Below are 17,015 nucleotides of genomic sequence, written 5' to 3' on the forward strand. Positions count from 1 at the left end.
AATCCATGCAAACATACAGCAGATTACAGCCTGATAGGATCTCGTATGCTGTAAAGACCCTACTGTAAAACTTCCCGTCTTCGCATGTACCTGCTGTCTCCTGCCTTGACCTGTGTGTTTTCCTGGTCTGGCTGGGGGCAGGCTGTTATCCACAGACTCTTTGGCCAGAAGCAGTTTTTCTAGGGCTTAATTGCCTTGGCTGCCTGAGCAGGCTGTCCAGCTGTCAGCATGGGCAGAGGGAATGCTCTACCCAGTCTCTTATTTATTTAGCTGTTTGATATATCGTGCTCTTCCTTTATTACCTGTCACATCCTGCCCTTCCGTGCTTTACGAGGAGCCTGTCCCGCAGCAGGACGCGGCTCCCTGGCAGGAAGATGGAGGTCTTGCTCCACGCAGCAGGCAGGAGAGCAGTGGGAGCGTGGCATCTGCTTGGCGCTTCTTTCTCTTCCCCCACCGGCTGCATACGTTAGATCTTGGGAATTGCTGGGCGAGAGCACAAGAGCCCAGTTAAGCACCTCCGTGATTTGAAAGGTAGTAAGGCAAAACACGAGTACCGATGGCTTGAGCCAACTGCGCCTGTAAACATCTCGAGGAAGAATTGTGTTGGGGATGCAGAACTGACAATCAGCAAGGAATGCCGATGCTACAGCCTCCCTCCTTGAGTCACGGGTGTTGTGAAAACAGTGGCTCATCTCTTCAGAAATCAACACAGGCGAGCAAAGGCTATTTAAGGATTGCAACTGATAAATGAAAACAAATCACCAGGTAATATCTTTACTCATCTGGCAAGTGTGTCAAAACGCAGTCCAAATTGCAGACCCAGCATAAGGAGAAACCGCGTCATTGATTGAAGTGCTGCTCTCACCAGAAATAACATTATGGGCAAATTAACTGCTGACATGCACCGCGCAGAGTTACTGACCTAGCAGAGTATGAACTGAAAAACGTTACCAAGTTAAAAAGGTGTTTGACTAATTTTACTTGTGTAAGTGGCTGTGTATGGAGCAAACTGGGGAAGAAGCTGGCAGGCGGCATTACAGGCTGTGGGTTGCGTTCATCCTGCCTGCAGTGCCTACAGGGCGAGCGGAAAGCCTCGGGAGCATCTCGCCAGTGGGAGAGGAAGCACCTCCAGAGCTTAAATCGTTCACTTCAAATTGTTCTATTTTGGGTGCTGATTAGGTTCCCTTCCCCTTCCTCAGGGAGGAATAAAAGTGCACAGACAACCCACTCGGTTGGAGAAACCTATATTTAGACAAATGAATCGTACCCTGTGTGCCCGCAGCTCCCCTGAAAACAATGCCAATTACCAGCTCCTGGGGATATCAGCCTTTGCTTGACGTTTTAAGGGAGGAAAAATACCTGTAAGAGTTCAACTCCGAGAAGAATGCCGGACAAATTAATGTGTCAGGAAGCATCCTCGCTATTACAGTTTGGCTAACTGAAAGAGGGTGTCTAGTAATTCTTCATTAAAAAAAAAAAAAAAAAAAAAAAAAGTACACATTCATCCTCCCTTGCCTTCTTTCCCTCTAGTTATCCTATAGTTGTGGGGTAAATTAAAGCTGAATGAGGATTGATACCTTTCTCATTGACACTCTCCTCGTTCAGCTTCCTGGGACTTGATTTCTAAGTATCTTCAGAAAGTTGTTATTCTCTGATATAGCCAGCTTAACAATAATATATCCTTAATTTCCTAGTTACTAATTAAAGTTTTTGTCCTTTAGGAAATTGTAGTGATTGAATGTTCAGAATAGACAATATTTGATAAATTTAGGGTTTCTAGCTGTGTGTCCACCCAGGATAGTACCTGTTTCCCACCTTTGGGAAAGGGAAGTCTATAATTTTCCAGTGGGGCAACTCTTCAAGCTGTGGTGTGCTGTGAGTTCTGACGAAGTAAAAGCTACAGCAGTAAGTTTCAGAGAGATTTTAAATTTTCTGTACCCTTCAGCACAGCGGAGCAGGGCTTATTTTAATTAAAGTCTGGTTTGCAGTTGGAAGGGTAGAAGAAATCGCCCCAATAAAAAAAAAAAATTTAAGACTCTCTAAAAAGAGTCTTATGTAGAGTTTTTTCCTTTCTGTAAAATAAGTCGCATATGTAGAATACATGACAGTGTCGTATAAAAAAAGCTTTATTGGCACTTGTTGTAATGACTTTCATAACTTATTCATGAGTTCACTGCTCATGAGTAATTTGGTCATCCAAAATACAGGCCAATAAAGCTTTTATCTCCTACAAAACTTTTATCTCATACCACGCTGTCATGTCTTCTACGCTTGTGGTGGCTGGATAAGCAGAAGCATACAAGCAGCGTGTTGTAGATCCTTTAAGGGAAGAATTAAAATAGAATAAAAGTTCAGCTGTGATGAAGGAAGGGTGATTAGGTGAAAAGAAGCTGATAAAACCACAAAGACCAAAACAAACATGTTCTGGCTTTGAGCTGGTAAAATTCGTGTCAAATTTTAAAGTAGCTGGGATTAAAAGTGCATCTGAAACTGGTGCTCATGGTAATTGCTGCTTATTCTTGTAGGTCTCCCTTCTTTCTGCCTTTTTGATTTATTATTTTTTTTAATGTATCTGGTTAAGCAGCAGTGGGACAGTTAGTTGTGTATAACTAAAGTTGTACTACTCTGGACTCTTTTTATGACCTCTGGAGGTGTTCAGGAGGGAATGCTTGCATGCAGTTGAGCATAGATCAGATGTAAATCTAAAATCAGGCTGTCTGCACACACAGAAAGCAATCTCTTATAAATCTAGTTTGACACGATACCCTATTTTTAGCTCTGTGGTACAGTATCGTATGACTAAGTGCCCCAAGGGTATCCGCTGCTCCCACAAAAGAAGAGGACTCCCACCTCTGGAAGGCAGGCTCACATTTCTTATGCTGCACAAGAAATATAATGAACTCCTGACTAATATGACATTTCATAACCAAGAGAGTTTGGGTACCTGAGCTTGGAGATAACGTACTGATTACCATTCATTTCATTTCTCTACCACTTTAAATCAGTGGCATGAAATTTATCATCTGTGAGCCTGTTTTTCTGTCAGATTATTCAGGCTATATACAGCCCCTTCTTGCAGCACATGAAGATCTGTGCATCTAAAATATTTCCTAATGTATTTTAAAAAAAGGCACATACAGTGTGTAAGGGAGCAGGGCAGATGTCCCCCTGCCTGTCCCTGTCCATAAGGTTGGTAAAATGTGTGGTGGGCACGGGCGTGCTTTAGTGGAAATGGCATAAAGAGGGACTTCTGCACGGTGGGCAGGTCTTTCTCGCAGCCTAAATGAAGGAAAACTGGCAGCGTGGGTAAAGGAGGGGGACAGTCTTTGCATTAGGAGCTGTGAGTGATGCTGCAAATCCTCAGCTGATGGCATTGCCTCAGTGTGATGGGGGTACTTGCTGTCCTGGATGTGCTGGGAGTGAGACCTGGCTGTAGAGGGAAGAAAAAGAGGATGGCAAAAACGTGTAACTGTGAGAATGCAGTGCCTGAGACTGGCCCACAAGTTTTCTGGTAAATATGACAAAGGTAGCTTTAGGGCCAGGGAGCCTGACAGGACTGCAGTTCTTGACTGAATGAAGGCAGGCACGGCTGGCCTGTGAAAATACCCTCAGTTAACAAGCATGTTAAGGATTTTTATTTTTATTTTTAATTTTTGCCCAATTCAAATACTTGAACACCATCTTAGTAACCAAGGATAGCTATAGAAAATGTGTGGCTTGATACAGTGGATGCCTAGGGCTTTGTAAGGCTCTCCCAGCGTTCAGGCTGGTGGCTCCAACTTACTGCACAGTGTTGTCCACTGAGCCCCAAATGCACATAGGATAGGTGGGGTAATTTGTAAGCTCAGTCTCTTTTCTAGATATTGAAAATGCTGCCTGGTATTTACAGTCCTTTTAAGTTGGGCTCTTTTTTATTTGAACAATTTTTCAGTGAAGGAGACCTTGTCATCTACGATTTGTTGAATTATTATACAAATACGCGCACACATTTACTGTTCCTATTCCTTCCTCTTCACAGATGTATCATTAACTTTTGTCATTTACAGTGGCTCTAGCGGAGACTGTGTGCATCATGTTCTGAATTTATTGCAATCTAAACCACAAAATAAAGTTGTGTACCAGGCATTTTGCTTATTGACTTGTGCTGCCATATTCTGTGAGTTAAAACAAAAAGAAACAAAGCTATTAATGTTAACCATTCTTCAAGATAGGACTTTAAGGGACTGTTTAATTTATTATTTACTTTTTTATTCTGTCTGCTGAAGAGTAGCATGTATTCCTCCTGCCTGCATGTAGTTACAGCTAGTGCCACTGCACTTAACAAGGTAGGAGGTCCCATCAATTACATTTTTCAGTGCATCTGCGCGAATGCCACGGCACTCAGCCTTCTACACCCTGCTGCTAGCACGGGAAACTGATTGTCAGTCCTCCAACTGTACGAGTGTCATTTGCAGGTTAAAATGACTGTAAATTAATTATGTCTTTCTGGAGGATGGGGGCAGTGGATAAAAATGTCTAGATCACACAACTTATGATGGCTCTCTGCTGTCTGCCTGAAGGGTTATTAATTTTCACCTCCTTGCTTTTCTTCCATACCTCTTGTAAAGGTCATCAATGAGCGTACGGCTTACAACCAGCGAAGCAGCTGTCCTGTTCATTTTGTTGCATGTGGTTCTTTTTGGTTTTGCTTTGCTTGTGTGAATATTTTATTTTCTATAAATATTAGAGGGAATTGTTACAGGATTAATCCTTTATTATTCTTTTTATCTGGTTAATCTTTTATTTTTTTTATTCTATGGGAATAAGGGACTAGGGAAGTGAGTTTTCATAGAACCCCCTGATGGCGTCCTGGATCATACACAGGTTTTCCCCACAAAACATCCAGAGACTAAAAAAAACCATCAAAATCTACACACTCCATGAGACTGCTTATTTCACCTTTAGATCCTGCCCTCAGAAATCCCAAGCCATGTTTACAAGACAAGGTCCTTTATGAAATGAAGCACTTCTGTGCAGTGGTTTGGATGCGATAGGAGAGCCCTCCTGTCGGAGCCAGTCTGGGCTGCTGCTGCCCTGCCCACACTTCAATTCTCCTACCACCAAGTTCTATTCAAAATCTGTAGCAAAGCCTTCCCAATTTTGTCCACTGAAGCTTTTTTATGTGGTGTGATGGTTGGGGATATCACTTGGGTTGGGTGTATAAAAGTGTGGACGTGACCACATGGCGTGTATGTGTTGTATAGATGTGTGCTAGTACCTTTGTTGGGGCTTCTGATCCGCAGGGGATAGCTCCTCTAGTGGTGGATGTGCAGAGGAGAACATTTCAGTGTCCTCAAGTACTAAATGCTTGGGCTGAAACCAGGTATTTTAGAGTTGTTTTTCCAAAAATAGCCATGTTAGCCAGGATTGTTTAGTACTTTCTGAAACCAGCCAGACCTCACTCACTACCCAAATCACTACCGGAAAGGAGTACTCGATATTTTGAAACACATCATCATGAAAAAGATGCACTAAAACATGTTAGGATACCAGAAGAAAATAACTAGTTTATATTGTCGCTCTCTCAGAAGGTTTCTAAGCATACTTCTGTGGTGTAAAGAGACTAGATTTTTGATGTTTGATATAACACACATTAATTTGGTGCCAATTAAATCAGTGAAGAGAACAATATCCCCTTTTATACGTGTGGATATGTTTGGCTCTAGTCTGCACACCATAAATCATGTATGTGTTAGAAATAAAGTTTATTGTGAACAACTCATTATGGAATTTAAGTTTCTTTTCCAAAAATACTGTGAGTTTATGCATACTCTTCAGCTGTTACAAATGCTTCTCAGCTGGCGTGTAAATCATTGATAAAAGTGACAACTGGAAAATGCAAAACCTTCTATACAAACTTCAGCTGAAAATAATTCTTGTTTTTAGCTGCAAATCAGAAAGTGACACATTCCAGCTGCAGATGAAAAAATATTTTAATTCTGAATTACCACTCTGTTTCCTCAGGGGAAATGATTTAGGTGTCCTGCATTTGTCTCTGCTATTCTCAGATACTCTCTTCAGTGATGCATCATGATTTATTTTTTTTTTTTTTGCGATGGGGCTTAGTGGAGTGTGGTGCTAGATGTATGAATGTAATTTAATGGCAGATAAAGAGGAGAAAGGAAGAAAAGATGCATTTATTTTCTGTGAAGAATTGATTTTTTTTTTTTTTTTGGATTGAGATATTTTGCTATATGTTATTTTGATAAGAAAGTGAACTTTAACAAACAAAGCAACCTCTTATCATTTTAAAAAGTGCTCAATTGAAAACCTCACTATTAAAAGATGTTGACCTATCATAGCGAACAAGAATACTGAGAGAACAAGAGCTACTGTCAGTATGCAGGACGCATCTTTTGGTAATAATGCATATGGATGAGAAAATTATCCTGTGAGAGGCATATAGTGAAGAAATCTTGATTGCTTTCTGGTGTTATTTATATATTTAAATTAGTTGGAATTTTAAAATTAGTATATGCAGAAAACAAGGAGGATATTTAGGACATACCAGAATTTTATGGTAACAACTCTATTACTAATAATTGCAGTGCTGCAAGTCTGATAGAACTCAATAAAAGTCACTTAATTTACACCAGAATGAGATACAAGAGATGAGAAATGAGGCATTTTAATGTTTTTTAACGCTTTGATACATTTGAGAGTGGTTCTCCTTGCTGTAATTGGGTTGGATAGATATGTTATTACTGCACGCTGAAACGAAGATGTTTGGTCCTCTGTCAGTTTGCATGGCTGGGCTCTGAGGTGCAGAATACAGAGAAGTTGTTTAGTGCTCTCTATCTAAACCATACTGAACAAGATATTGAACTCCTAAAGACCTTACTTTCTGTTTTTCACTGTACTTGCAAATTACTGAAAACTTCTATGCCTGGCTCCCAAAGCCTGAAGCCAAAGTCTGCTTAGGCCACGGGAAGAAAAGCTGTGACTGCAGGGGGTATTGGAGGCTGAGTCCTCTGGAAAGCTAGCTTTGGAAAAAGGATATACCCCGTGCATTAGTGGAGAACTCAGGAAAGCTTCTGCTTTGCCAGATTTGGAAATGAAATTCTTTATTGCTCCTGTTCATTGCAGAATGATCTGTAACATGTCATCTTTTCCCAGAGTGTATTTGTTACTGCTACTTTAACTTTCTTATGGCCTGCTCTTTCCTACCCACGTGGATTTAGTTATTTCAGGAGTTTTGTTTTGTGTGATTTTTTTTTTTAATCTTTAATCATACTCAAGTGAATTGATTTATGCATAGCACTTGTAATCATATTCAAGGGAACACAAGAAGGTTTAGGAAGGACTTTCAAAGTGCCAGTTGTCTGTAAGACATAAAGCCTGGATGATGACATGCACGTGGCCTAATAAATCAGGCTGCAAAGCTATAAAATCAATGGTACTTCATATTGTTCATAAAATAATTAGTACAAACAATCTGACTTCAAAGCTATAAAATCCATTTGGGTTCGTGTGTTTTCATAAAGCTATTAATATGAGCCCTCTAGGAGAAGCTGCTCATGATTTTTAACTTCTGCACGGCCTCAGCACTGTTCAAATAATGCCTTTAGGCCACGTTAGCAGAGGTAATATTTGAGAGAAGCATAACTGCTTACAGAGAGCAAAATGGACAAAAATCAGCCAGAAGAATTCAAAAGAAATTGTGGGTGCTGCAGAGAAGCGCTTACAGAAGACTGCGATGCTGCTAAGCAAAAAGAATGAAATATCTAATTTCAGACTGCTCTAATTTTGTCAGTCTCAGCCACAGCCGTGACCCGTTAACAGATACATTCTGTTAGATGTATATTCTATATATTACCCTCCTACAGAAAGTAAGTGGAAAATTCTTGTAGGCAGAGGGCTGAGTGAAGCCTCTTTCATTAAACTTTTTTTCCAGCAAAATATGCAAAACTTGCCGACTGTAAGGTGCTTTGCTAATCTGTATTGACTTCTTCTTTTTTAGAAAAAGTTCTGAGAGAGTCAAAGCCTTTAAATGAAGTATTGACTTATGGTTTATAAATGAATTTTATCAGAAATTCTCTATAATAATATTTTGAATTATGTGAAGTAAAAGAACAGTAAGTAAAACTTCTTAAGATATGATGTTGTTTTAATTTTCTGACTGTAAGTTTACCACAGACATATGTATATATTTTTTTCTATTGTGGTCTTATTTGTGAATTTGCGTTGCATATAATAGGTTTCTACAGACTCTGCCTTGGCCTCTGAAGCCAAGTGAAATAACAAGTATAATAGTAATAATTAATCATATACATGGAGAAAGAAAAAGGAAAAGAGCCTCAACAGAAAATACTGAAAAGAGAACAGTACAGTGCCTGATCTTATGTAGTGCTTGTTGATATCATCTCGTAAAAACCTCATCAAGAGTAAGAATCACTGTAGGTGTGTATATCTTCTAGTCGTGGTTCCTATGTTCTTCTTCCTGCACTTGCTGAGGCTGTTTCTGCTAGCTCAGGGTGAGGAAAGGGGAATGTTTAAAAACAATGACAAAAAAGCTGGAACAACTGGTAGATTGGTACTTTGTCAGGAGGCGGGATTTTCAAGGTGAATTTCAGTGAAGCTTAAGTTCTTAAGCAGTCTTTAAGAACTACTGCTATGCCTAAGTGTGGATGCGGGCAGAGAAGGTGGTTTCAGATGCTCTTCCAGCAGAGAGGCAAGCAGGGATGGGACTGGGGAATGCCCCACATGAATCAGGCTGCTGAGATCTCTCCCTGCCTGCCCTGGGAGAAGGGTCAGCACAGGGAGCTTTCCTCTCCAGACACATCAGGCCGCCTGAACAGAAGGGCAAGCAACACATCTGCTGGTGTTAGCCAGTCCATGTCTGGTTTGGGGATTCCTAGCGTGATCTCCCATTGATTACTGCTCAGGGTATGTTTATAGTACACATTTCCCCGTTAAATATAAATTAATTATCACTTATATTACAACATTATCCCTGGGCCCTCCAAGGCTGCTAGTTCTGCACAAATTTATGCTGTAAAAAATGCTTCCTTCTCAAAGAGGTTACTGTTATTGTATGTAAGTCTGTAAGGCAAAGAAAGGCTGAAGAAGCATTATCTCCATTGTTTTCTCATCCCTGTTTCAAATAGGAAATCTGAAATAGATTAAATGGACTTTTCTTTTTTTTTTTTCCATGGGTCTTTGAGAATTTCATACAGGAGACTGGGAATTCAGCCAAAAAGGTCTCAGATTTCAGACCATATCTATAAATAATCAGTCACACCAAGAGTCCACATAAATATCAATATTGAACGTATATATAAATAATAATAAAGCACTGCAGGAGCCAATTAATTCTACAATAAGGCTGCAATGTTTGAATCAGGAATTGTCAAATCTAAAATGTGCTGTCTGCTGTTCTGCAATTATTAGTTCAAGTTACATTTCCTGGGTGGAGATCCGGTGTTAATGAATATGTGCTACCTGAAGCTAAAATCTGAGCCTTGCAGAAATAGATTGTATTTCTAAATATAGCAGTCTCTTAAACTCTTGATGTGTGTACTTAACTGAAAACCTTTGCAAAAATATCAGCTTTGTTTTCAGATGCCGTTATCATTTATGCTGTTATCATTTTACTAATTTTTATTAGATTTGTTATAGACGATACATGGTTTTGTTGTGGCTCTGGGGTCACCTGCTAGCTTGATGAGGAACTTAGTGACTGCAGCCCTATGGAAGGGGAGCTGGGAAGTCTGTGTCCGGAGTGCATCGCCCTGCGTGGAGGGTGAGAGGGATCCTAGTAGTGCCTATGGTCCCTTTGCCTCCCCTGTATGCTTGGGTCTTGACCAACTCCAGAAGGCAGCCCGGGACAGGTCTGGGAAGCTCCGCTTATTGGAGATAAAGATGATATTTTTTGTGCCTCTGTGTACCTGCATTCAATAGCCACAGGAAAACGTAAACCCCTTAGGTTCCAATTTAATCAGAACAATACTTGTAAAAACAAGTGGGGACATCCTGTACTATGGAAACTTGTGATCTTGGTTTCTTATAGCACAAATTAGTGTCTTGCTTATAGTTGAGCTAATTAAACTTTACCCATAATAGATCCTCAGTAATTGTTTCACTGAATACAGCATGAGTAACCTATGTCAGGCGTGACTCAGGTGGAAGTGCATGTGCTCCTGGGGAACGAGGCAAGTAGGCTTACGGTTTACATTTTATTCTTAAAGCAATTTCTAATGTGGACTGTTTATTTTGATGGGAAGATGAGGCTGATAAAAACCTGCTCCAGGTTTTGCTTAATAAATTCCCTATTTTAAGAGAATCTTGCCAATATGAAAAATGAGAAATGCAGTAAAGCCCTTTGTTGAGGTTTCTGGCATACTGATGACATTTAATTTCAAAGTATGCAACCTATTTCATTCATATATGTTATTTACCTTTTTTCTTTGCAAGGTAACATATGAAATACATTTTTATTGAAGTCTCCATTAACATGAGAAAAGTTAGGATTTGGAGGGAAATAGGCGGGACTAATCAGTGGTCACATTCATGTGGTCTGAGAAAAAGCTCTCAACTCTCTAAAACCAGATGGAAACCAGGTTTTGTGCTGCTTTCCTGCCCTTTAGAAAGAATCGCCATCCTAAGTGTAAGAGGTTTGGTTAGGGCTAATTTTAGGAGTGTGATGAACCATAGTTTTCTTTTCATTTGCTCGTAGGGGTTGCAAATTGCTAATGATCTGCAGCAGAAATTAATTATTGCTAATTATCCCCTTTCAGCCACAGCTCCAGTCTTCTTTTAGCACAGTGTGCGGATGCAGGTTAAATGAAGTCCAAATTTCATTCCCTCTTCTGTCCTTGAAGTAAACAGCAGATCCTGTTCCCTCCTTGCATGCAGGTACAGGAATGCAAGGGGGGGATGCTTGTCACGTTTCCAGAGGCAAAGAGGACGTCTGTATTTAAAGCCTAAAATGGGATTAGGGCATCCCTTTTGTCACAGATTCACTGTTGCCTCTGGGCCTTTAAGTAGTATGAGGTGAGAGTGATATTTCTCCCAAACAAATATATTGAGGGAGATTGTGTGTGTGAAGAAGAACGGTGCATCTGGCTTCGTGTAAGTGAAGGTCATGACAATACTCCACATACACTGTGCAAAACGATGCTGTTTTATCCACAGGTGCACTGTTATTGGGAAGTGCAAGTTGCAAAACGTAACAGACAGAAATTAATTATCCAAAATGACTCCAGGATACCTGTTGTCAAACTGGTAAGGCAAACTACGTGAGATTTGATCTATGCCGTGGTTCCACTGCCTGAACCAGACACAAAGGTTTGATCAGCCCAGGGGTGCGCTGAGCTGTGCCTTTCCTCCGCCTCGGTGAGCTGAATCTGGAGATGGACAGAGAAATCTGAAAACAGCCACCAGCAAACTGCAGTGCTTTCATGTGACAAAGAGAAGTCAAAGCGTGTTGGTTTTCTGGTTTGGGGTTATTGTTGCCTTTTTTTTCCTACTTTGTCACAAAGTTATTGTAATTTGGCTTTGTAGTGAGCCAATGTTAATGAGGGTAGTGTGCTTGTTGGCGGTGTGGTGCTCTGCCTTGTACAACCTCGGGAATGCATCAACTCTGAAGGCACCTACAAAAGTTAGCCAGCAGGAGAGCAAGTGCCTCTATTTCTGCATTTCATCACCTGCATAATTGCTGGGACACTGAGCTACGTACTTGTGTGTGTAATGGCAGAGTTCTCCCAGCAGTGAAGGTGGAAGTTTCTGGGGCAGGGCCCAGCAAAACATGCTTTCTTCTTGCAAAAGAGCCACGAGCTCCTCTCCATTCATTAAATATCCCTGCACTCAAAGGGTTCCTGCAGTCTGCAAATGTGTTTTGAATCTCATCCCTCTCTGGCTCAGAGGTGTGATTTCAGCTAAAACACATGAACGATCTTAGAGACGGGGAGAGTTTGGGGCGTTTTCTTCAGCTTGTGTTCATGCGGAGGAAAGCAGAGACCACTGAAGCCCTATTTTTAGGTGCTGTCATTTTTGAAATCAAGTCCCCATGGTGAATGTAGCCTCCTGTTGACTTTAAGCCATCAACTGTGAAGCTGCTGCTGCTTCTTTCACCTGTATCTGGCAAGTCCTCACACAACTTGCTTGATGCCAGTCATTCAGTGGTGGGAACTGAGATAGTCTTGTCTGTGGATGCATTTTAAGGTTTAGGTTAGAAATCTTGCCAGCAGACCTCATCTTTTTGAGACAGGCAACATAGCTAAAATATTCATTCACTGAAGGGACAGAGTGTTTTTAAAACAAAATACCATGCGGCTGTCTAAAATGTTGTTACCCTCTTTAGAGGTAAAGAAACTTTTCTAGCACAGAACTGAAAAGTAATCTGACCCAAAGTGTATAGGATTCAGAGTTTTCTATCCATTTGGGAAGTCTTTTTATTCTTTTTTTTGGTTCAATCTGTGCTGAGAAGCCAGAAACATTGTACTATTTGGATTTTTTTTTTATTCACTGTTTTTAGCTGGGTTTTGAGATGACTTGGTTCCTTTGCACTTGGTGGGGTGGCAGCCAGGCAGTGAGATCCGGAGCCCCCTCTGAGAGGGGATGATGGGGAAACAGATGTTAAAACGGGCCGGCTGGAAGAACCAAAGCTTACAAGGCAGGGTCAAGAGCAATTGTCCCAAAGGATTTTAGGGAGAGCACATGGAAACTCAGGGTTGTTGCCCACAGCACTTAGTGTGGGTCAGGGTGCCTGGTGCGAGGCAAGGTGAAGCAGTGAGGGAGGATGTGTCCCTCGGGGCCGCGCTGCATGGACGGGACATCGTGGCTGGGCGTCCCCAGGCACAGCAGGCCTGGGCAGCGGGTTGCGATGAGCTTCAGCAGGGGTTTGTTCCAGCTGCAGGGAGCTTCCCTTCAGCTGCCCAGGGCTAGGGCTTCCGCGGGGCATGAAGCCGCCTGCTGCCGGCCAGCTTACTGCTTCCTTGTTTCTCCTGCCCCTCTGCAACCTGCTGTGATCGTTTTAGCGCCCGCAATAACAATAATCTGGTGAAAGGGTACTGCTGTAGAAAGCCTATTATCTGAACGGTGAGAACGAGAGCCAGGAATTCCCACATGCTTCTTAATGGCACCAGTCTGCTGTGAAGAATGGCTTTGTTTCTGTGGAGCCAGCTCTTCTTAGCCTCGGCGTATATCTCTATTACAAGCCACAGAGAAAATGAAGTGTGTGCTGGTCCCCTCCGTGGCTGGCAGGCATGAGTGCCAGTCCCTGCATCCCAGGGCTGTCCGGGACAGCAGCCGGCTTTTAGGGCCCCGATGGCTTGGGCTGGTGGCCATTAGCCATGTGCTGAGACATCTCTGCTCCCTCCAGCACCTGCCCTTCCTCTGCGAGAAACCCAAACGACAGCCCTCCTACGGAGCTGTGCTGTGCACCCTGAGAGCACGCTGCAGCCTTCGTTACGACAATTGCTGAGGATCAGCTGGCTGGAAATGCTGGCGCTGTCTTGCTATGAATCAATCAGTCGTTAACCTTAGCAGTATCGACGTGTTCTCACTATGCATCTCAAGCAGATTAATAAACAAAAGAAGAGTTAAGAGCCCGTTCTGCAGGCTGTGAGATGGATTCCTGCAGTACTGGGTCTGGATAAATGGTGACACTGCACTGTGTTGTGAGAGCTCTATGGAGGAACTGCCATGTGGGAGAGGAAGGGACAGTGGTGCTGAGACGTGCTGATAAGAACAAAGCTGGGTAAAGCAACGGGAGCAGTGCACGTGTGCGTGCACATCTGAAAAGCATCTGACAGGGAGTTACCGCTGGCTAGGTAGAAAACCTTTCAATTTCTTCTGTTGTGTCATTTGTGATCCCTAACTTCTTGAGTCATTCTGCGACCAATCAACATCAGTCTGCTGAAGAGAAAGGAGGAGACGAAAAAGAAGAAAGTTTGTGTGAAAGGACATCTTTCTGATGTGTCGTCTTAAGTGACCGCAGTTCAGAACGTTTCCTTATGTCTTGCCAAACGCAGTCCTGTGCATCATGAGTACTTCAGGATACCGGAGTACTTTAAGACACTTTTTTCTATTGTAGTCCAAAAAAGCAGGAAAGGAGTGTCGCATTCAGAAGTCTGTCTCGTGGCTGTGTATAAAATGACTGAGGCCCCTCCTTCCATTTCCCCCTCCCAGTTTTTGTTTATAAATTCTCCTGGCCAGCGGCACCCAACCACTGGCTGCTGGCCAACGTGGGCATCAGCCCACAGGGCTCTTAGCGGGAACAATACTCCTGTCAGCAGTCCAACCCGAGGAAATACGACACTGCCTGCTGAGCTGTAGGTGCTCAAGGGTTCTGCTTGCAACAAGCCAGGGCTGGGGACGTGTGCTTCAGGGCACAGCCCACCTGGCTGGGGTAGTAAGGGAGCTGGGGCGATGTTGGCCACCGCAGCTCGGTGCCACTTGCCAGCCACATCTCACAGCAATGCTGGCACCTCGGCAGGCAGCAAAGTCCTGCGATGGCGGCCAGAAATTTGGATGGCTGAGAGCAACCTGCTTTTCATTACCTGGCTCCTCCTGGGTAAATAAGGGAGCAGATGTGACAAGCACAGCAAACGACGCTGAGCTCCTGCGGCCTGGGCTCTGCAGCTGCCTGTGAGAGCAGCCAAGCTTTCCGGCTTCAGTCAGCAGAGAGCGGGCACCAGGTCTCTCTCTAGCTGTCTAAAAGAGGCAGTCTGGAAAAAAATGTCCCTTTTACAGAACACAAAGCGCTTCACTGACCCTCCTGCATAAATGTTAGGACCTGTGGGCACCTGAATTTGAAAGTCCTGAACCTGGATAGGCCTTTATGAATGAACTGAGTATCCGCAGAAGAGGTGCCCAGATGGCATTTGGAAAAAGCTGCCCATTTCAGTGCCCATGCACCAAGTGTCCTGGAGCTTGACAAGTCACCAGAGGCCTCAGCAGCTTCATTTTTCCTAATTTCTGACATATGCAGAACTTTAGCTCTGACACAATTAATTTAAGCCATTAGCAAGAGCTGGATCTGGGCCTTTATAGAGCCAGAGGGACTATATATTGTGTTTTAGGAATGAAACAAATTCTGCTTCTGTTGAGCAGGGGTTACGAGGGACTAATCTGCCTTTGGATGTGGTTCCTCAATCAGCTTTAGGTAGTCCTGCTGCTGGGTAAGGTACTTGCAACTCTGAGTGCAGGTGGGTCTTGGGGACACTCAGTAGCCCTTGCAGCAGTCATCAGTTTGCACAAACCGTCTGATAAATTTCAGATAAAAAGTTATTTCCAGGCAGACTGATCTGAAGCTTATTGCTTTATGCTTTTTTTTTTTTTTTTTTTTTTTTTTTCCCTTTTATCCACATCTTTAAAGCATGTTCATTTGGGTCCCAAGCAGGACCTTATTAATGACCTCCTGTTAGCTTCTCTTTCATGAATACGAATATCTTCATGCAAGGTTTTGAACGTTCATCTTTGTAAAAACCTGACCTTTAAAATCAGCACCAGTGTCTGGCAGCTTTATACAATCTTCATTTATACTAAGTAATTTCAGTCCATTTTAAATTTTTCTCAGTATTTTTTATCCTAAATATATATGTATATAAATAATTTCTGAAGTGTCCTAAGTTTTAGGCCTTCCAGCCAGTTCTATTATACTGTCTCTGAATTTATAAATGTATATACACTAGATATATTTATAGAATAAGTAGTTATTCCAACTGAATATTTAAATCAGAATGAGGAATTTATAAGGTTCTCTGCATTAGAGCGTTCATTATAAAACCACAAAGTTCTTTATCACTCTAGCATCTTACATTATTCTTTTGTGTGACTATACAGACTGGTTTGAAAAAACACCCTCTGTGGCTATCTCAATTTTTAATCAATCCATACCGATTAGTTGTGTTTGGTCAGATGTGTAATACGACATTGTTCTTCTGCTGTGACTAGATGAACGCACAGCTAATCGTGATATGAATCATTACATTTGCAAAGCAAAATCCATTTTCTACAAATTCACTTCTCATGAGCATTTTTTATGAAGATGAATTGCTGAAAGGCAATATTTTTGAATATATTGGTCATTTTTAAGTGTCTCCCTTGAGCAGCTTTAGAAATTACTTGCACCTGATTTGAAGCATGGCAAAGCAGCCAGGACTCCGAATAGGGCTCCCGTGGGTGTTCCTCGTCTGAGCTGCTGAAGTGGAAGGTGATGAAGCTGGAGAAGGGGACTAGCCTGGCCTGCCCCAGCCCCTGCACTCATACAGAGCATCCTGAGATTCTCTTTAACCTAGCTTTTTCTGTAATTATTTGGTTTAAAAAGCACTGATCTGGACTCAAGTAGCACGATCTCTGTGGCTGGTGCTGATTTAATGTCCATTTACCTCCAGGATATTCCAGCCTAGTCAAGCCATATGGAGTATGAGAATTGAGGAATCGGAGCAGTGCTGGGAAGGAGCAGCCGAGCAGTGGGTGCAGAGACCCTGGCTCCCACACTGGAGGTGCTGGGGGTCCCTGGACTCGCCCTGTGGGTGGTGCAGCTGTGGGGGCAGCTCACCGGCCACCCCTTGGTGAAACCTATTGGGGGGGGGGGGGCGGCATATTTTTGCAGCAAATGTTTGTGCTTCTGTAACCAGAGATGCAGGGTAATGCGTGGTTTCTTGCCGACTTGCTCATGGAGGAACACTGCGAGTGAATATTCCTGTTGCATCAGTGTTTTCTGTCCGACCTGCCCTCCATTTCAAGTCCCGTTGTCATATGCTCTTGAGATGCGTTTGCCCCCATAAATTTGCCTTGGTAAATAGCCAAGCTCACAGCCTCAGTACGCTAACCTTGAACAAGCTTGCACATGGGTGAGAAGATACAGGAATCAGAGGTGGGTGGTCTCAAACTCACTACAGCTCACGAGCGTTTTGGATGCTGTCCCTGGTTCCTTGTGCAGCTCTGGGCACGTCACTCAGCAGGAGCTGGCAGCTTGCCGGAGCCACCAGGAGCTGAGTGGTGCTGGAGCTCCTCGGGAGAGGTTCTGC

The sequence above is a fragment of the Netta rufina genome (assembly GCF_964035555.1).
Source record: "Netta rufina genome assembly, chromosome: 7".
In the NCBI taxonomy this organism is placed as follows: domain Eukaryota; kingdom Metazoa; phylum Chordata; class Aves; order Anseriformes; family Anatidae; genus Netta; species Netta rufina.